The sequence below is a fragment of the Otolemur garnettii genome, unplaced genomic scaffold, assembly GCF_000181295.1.
Source record: "Otolemur garnettii isolate 467f Iridium unplaced genomic scaffold, OtoGar3 scaffold00006, whole genome shotgun sequence".
Taxonomy (NCBI): domain Eukaryota; kingdom Metazoa; phylum Chordata; class Mammalia; order Primates; family Galagidae; genus Otolemur; species Otolemur garnettii.
The window spans coordinates 37,396,017-37,402,157 of NW_003852401.1; positions in this window are offsets into that span (position 1 = coordinate 37,396,017).

Below are 6,141 nucleotides of genomic sequence, written 5' to 3' on the forward strand. Positions count from 1 at the left end.
AGCTGGTCTCCAACTCCTGAGCTCAAGCAATCCTCCTTACTCAGCCTCCCAGAGTAGTAGGATTAAAGCCATGAGCCACCATGCCTGACCCTTGACTTTTAAACCAAGACTGAATAAAGTGAGAGAGCAAGCCATGGGGGAAAAAAGGGAGAATTTTTACAGAAGCCTAGCCTCAAGGAAGAGAAAAAAGGCAAGTTTAACTATCTTGAGTATCCTATTAAGACGCTGTTAACAACCAGATCTCCCAGATATCACACAGAATCTACTATACTCATTAATATTTTATTGTATTTAATAAATATTTATTGAATAAATTAATGGCTTATTAAATGAACAAGAAATTTTTTTATGCCCCAATGTGAAGACTTCAATGAACTTTTACAATGAACTAACATTGACAACTCCTTTCATGGGTACATCACTTCACAGTTTGCAGCATGCTTTCTACCAGGACTTCCTGTTTGACTCTATTCCCCAGCATCAGACAACCACTGTGAGGCTTCCAGAAGGGAAACCACCCAATCTTATATCATGGGGTGGTGAGAGATTTGGAGCCTGAGAAGGAACATCTAGTCCTAGCTTGGGAGTATCTCAGACTCAGGTGGAACAGGATTCATAGTAGCTTAGTAGCTGTGCTATTCTGGTGCCACAGTCTGTTTTGTGCTGCTTTGGCAGAATACCAAAGAACGAGTAATTCATACCCAGCAGAGGTTTATCTCCTCACAGTTCTGGGTTCCGGGTTGGCCATCAGGAAGGCAGGCAGCTGAGACGGCTCTTTGCAGAAAGGCCTGGCTTCCTTGTGGTCCTTCGGGAAAGCCATACAGAGATGGTCTGGTGATAAGGGGCACATCAGAGCCCTTGGGAAAGGAGGGCACAGTTAGGACAGGCTGCCAGCAGCATGAGAACTCCATCCTTGGGCTCACAGAATATCCTGTCCCAAACCCTCTCATAGCCCAGTCCTGAGATACTGTGAAATTCACTTCCACATCCATGTCCCTGGGTGGAGGGTCACACACATGTGAGTAGCACCGTGATCCATGTCCTCTTCATCACCTGCTGCTCCCAATGAACAGAAATTTAAGTGTGGTTCTTAGTGCTTGTTATTAAAAATAGATGCCTAGGGAAGTGAACAATTCTTAGTATAATCTCTGTGTGCAAAAAAGAACACATACACAGGCAATTATCTTAAAAACGAGACCTGGCTACACCAGCATGATGCAGACCCAGTGGTACAGAAGATAGCAAGAGTGATAATAGAAGCATGTAGATAGACATGCTAAGCGGAAAATCTGCTTAAAGAGATAAAAGTATTTGACCAAGTTCACCAGTGTAGAGTCAAATAAAAATTTTCAGCTGTCATAACAAGCCATCGATCAAACTTATAAAAAATATATCAGATTTGCTCTACAGATTGCCAAATTAAACAGGTAAAAAAAGACCTTTTGTGAGTTGATTATTGCTGTCTTTTTACATAATTAATATAATATCTAATATGGTCTGTGAGTTGAAGGATAACAGTAAGAAGCCTTAAGTACTTACAGACTCAGGCCTTTAAATTTAAAACAATACAGAAAATATTTGCATAATTTTAAGTAATTTAAATTAATTAATTTAATAATTTAAATGGCTATTACTCAAAAATACATTTCACAATAACTAGTGAAATTGCTTTTGTGTCTTAAAAGATTTTCAGATTTTTAATCTCATGTTGCCATAAAGCTAAATCAACTCATTTTCATAATAATCAACCACTATTACATACAAATCCAGATATCAGATTCTGTTTCGCAGTACAGATTACTGAAATGTCACCGAATGCATAGGTACACATCAGCATTTTCTTTTTCTTTCTTTCTTTTTTTTTTTTTTGAAACAAGCTGTCCCCCTGGGTAGAGTGCTGTGGCATCACAGCTCATAGTAACCTCCAACTCCTGGGCTCAAGTGAGTCTCCTGCCTCAGCCTCCCAAGTAGTTGGGACTACAGGCAACTGCCACAATGCCCGGCTTTTTTTTTTATTTGTTTGTTTGCAGCTGTCATTGTTGTTCGGCAGGCCCAGGTTGGATTTGAACCCACCACCTTAGGTGAACGTAGCTGGCACCTTACACACTTGAGCCACAGGCGCTGAGACTACATCAGCTTTTTCAACTTTTATTTCCTTTTTGCTCTTGCCTCTGAATCTTTTTTGTTTTTTCCTTTTTGAGACAGTCTCTGTCAGCCTGGATAGAGTACGGTGGCATAATAGCTCACAGCAACCTCAAACTTTTGGGCTCAAGTGATTCTCTTGCCTCAGCCTTCCAAGTAGCTGGGACTATAGGCTCCACCACACACCATGCTGTTTTTGGTGATGGGGTCTGATCTGGCTCAGGCTGGTTTTGAACTGAGCTTAAGAAATCTATCCACCTTGGCCTCCTAGAGTGCTAGGATTACAGGCATGAGCCAACACGCTCCACCTCTCTGAACCTTTTTTAAAGTTAAAGCCTTTAATAGTTTTTTTCCCTATCCCTGTGCCAAGCCTTCTAAATTTAAATTTCTACTAAAACATGAGCTAGTGTAGTGGATACAAAGTTAAACCTTCCTGATGGACGGATGCCTAAAGAAGAATGGTTTGGGGGGTTCTTTGGGAGAATGACGAATTCCTTGGTCTTATTTGTTTGTATCTTTCAGCTCATAATTACCTCGTCTTAGAAATAAAATTCCTATTAATGTATCATTTATATTATTATTTGATTTTAATAATTTATATTATTCAATGGCATCAGGTACTTTCAATCCCTGATGACTTCCTCTTACATTTTAAAAAATATACAGGCAATAATTGCTGCGATAAGGACTTTGTAGTTTCCTTTTCTCCCGACCCACCCCCACCATCCTACTCACTTGAATTTACCTGGCGAGCAAACGCTCCACCCAACTGAGCGGTGATTCTCTATGTTCATGAAACTTCCTTTTCCCAGAACTACATTAAATTTGCTTATTCACAAGTAGATTTTTCTCCCTAAAAATCTCACTTTCATTTTCTTCTGGAATGAAAACTAAGTCAGAAAAATGTCGGTTTCTTAGAACCTTGTCTTTCGCCTTATCCGGGGTCTTCTGAAATCATCTACTGGATATTATTTGAGCAATACTTTGCCTGGATCTCATATGACCCTCATTCCCTTGCAGAGGAAACACCCCTCAGTCTCCAATCCCCAGTGTGAAAACTGAAATGAAGAAATGCCAGATGACTTGCCCAAGGTCACTCACTACTAAGCGGGAACAGCTGGGCTTGGTCCGAGCTCTTTCTGCTCTTAGATCCTACACTCCTTCAGCTATGCCAAAATTTGTAGGCTAATACATCGCTCTTATTCACCCAGTTTTCTCTCATTGGTTCTTATTTTGTGTTAACCCAGGATTAAAAAAAAATTAATATAAAAGTACTACTTTTAGCCTATATACACACAAATATACTACTTTAGTGTTAAATACTTTACTTTAAGTTGTATTCTTCCAGAAATAGGTGACTGGGTAATGTGTGTGCCCCTTGGTAATCTCCTTTTCTCACTGGTGACAGATGGTGATGATTTCTCACGGTCTGGTACTCATTTTTAGTGTTTCTGTAGATTCTCCTTTCTGTGGTTCTGTGGACCACACCATTAGTCCGTCTCTACTCCTTTAGTATTGGAAACTGTATTGCAACAAATAGTCTCTTAATTCTATAGATGTACTCATCCATAAACATTTTATGGTGGTATTTCTTGAAAAGTAATGTTCAATCCACAGCATAATTAAAGTGAGCCAAATAGCTCTCCAGAAAATTTTATCAATTACGCTTCTGACAGAACCATAGATGTGTGTTCATTTTCAGTCTTCTTCAATGTTGGATATTATAACTTTTTGGAAAAAAAAAATTAGTGCTCAGTTTGATAGTCACGACAAGGATTTTTTTCATGTATGTTTTCATTTTAGAGAGTGAAGTTGGATTTCCTCATGTTTATTCATAATTTTTGGATTGCCTATAATAGTTCATAAATCTTTTTCTTCTTCATTTTTGAGAGGAATCTATATATGACATGCAAACATTTTTCTAATTTATCTCTCAACTACAAATTATATTCATGACATTTTTGATATATAGGGATTTTGATGTTATATATATATATAATATAATTATATAGATATCTATTGAAAACCTAGGAATATTTTCTTTTATACTACCTGGCATTAGTGTCCTAATTAGAAAGCATTTCCACTTCCCGAAGTTATGTGAATATTCACTAGTTATCTTCTATTTTAATGGTTTGGTTATTTATGCATGTATCTAAGTTACTTTGGCTTGTTTTAAAGCAAGGTTTTAACTTTCTCTTATCTGTCTTCAAAAGCTCAGCCAATTGTCCCAACATCATCTGATGAAAAATCTTTTCCCTACCAATTTGAAATACTTAATGACTAGACCCCAAAATGTTTTATGTACTTGGACTTGTTCATGGAATTTTGATTCTCTTATATTTTTTCTTTGTCCTACTTAAGATCAGTTCAACATCATACTGTTTTTTTATCCAGAAGGCAAACCTTCTCTCAGGGTTCATTGTCCTCAAAAATTCCATAACAATTCTCAAACAGTCTTTCAAAGAAGCGTTACAATTTTAATTTATAAAAATATGAGTCTGTATCCTTCTTCAGAGAGAAACAACAACTTCAAATTAAGTATTCCCACCAAATAGCATGATATGCTTCTCCATTCACTCAAATCATCTTTTGTAAAGTTCCTCTAATAGCCTGTGCGTATGCCATACACTGAAAAAACACATTTACATATATACTGATGTGAATAGAGTCATTTTAAAATCATTTTTCAAACTGGGCTTTCTTGAAACATTAGGAAGCCTTTGACTTTTTTGTATTTATTGTGTTGTCAACCACTTTCCTAAACTCTTTTATTAGTTTTAATATTTTTAGTTATTTATGTTTCTAACAATCAAATCATCTTTAAGCCATGGTAATTGAAGATTTTTCTTCATGAGTATTTGCATCACCTTTCCTCTTATTTTATAAAATGGAATTAATCCCCCAGAGTAACAGTGAATCTTATCTACTTTCTTATTTCAATGGAATATTTCAAAGTTTTCATTTTTAAGTACTAGGTATTGTTGGTGCAAGATTCTTTACTAAATTAAAGAATTCGTATTTTATTTTAAATTTACTAAGAGTTTTTATTCAGAATGAATTTCAGTTTTATCGAATGCTTTTTCAGTATTTATCAATAACATACTTTCTTCTTTTGACTTAGTCATGTGATAAAGTATGTTAGTGCTGCTCCATGAATCAAACTTACATTTTCTCTATTAGAATTAACCATATTTGATCATGCTGGGCTATTTTTTAATTTACTTTTGTTTGCTAATAATTTATTATTTTTGCACCTTTAGCTGTAGGTAAACGTGGTGTCTATTTTCCCCTTTTTGTATGCTACATCTTTTGGAATTTGGTAACAGCCTTGTGTTATTTGTATGAAATAAACTAAGATAATTTATGTGTGTGTGCACATGCACACTCAGGCACAGTCTAAATCTACATCTGTTTCTTAAAAACTTGAGAAAAATTTTATCTGGGCCTCTTGGCATTGGTGGAAGTAGATCTTTTGGAATTTTTTTTTTTCTTTTAGACAGAGTCTCACTCTGTTGCCCATGGTACAGTGCAGTGGCATCATCACAGCTCAGGCAACTTCAGAATCCTGGGCTCAAGTGATCCTCCTTCCTCAGCCTCCTAGGTAGCTGAGACTACAGGTGCCCATCAGCACAACCTGTTAAGTTCTCTGTTTTTAGTAGAAATAGGATCTTCCTCTTATTCAGGCTGGTCTCCAACTCCTGGCTTCAAGCACTCCTCCTACCTCAGCCTCCCAGAGTGCTGGGATTATAGGCATGAGCCACCACACCTGGCCTTGTTTTTTATTTCTTATATACTAATTGGTATGCTCAGGATTTTTACCTCATTGTGAATAAATTTTCATAATTTCTGTTTCCTGAAAACTAATCAATGTGTAAAAATACTTTTTATTCATTAATATAAGTATGTCATAATATTCTAATTTTTTATTTCAGGTAATTCGTGGGTACAAAGAAATAGGTTACAATGTTTGCACACTTGTTAGGTAGAGTCCCTCTT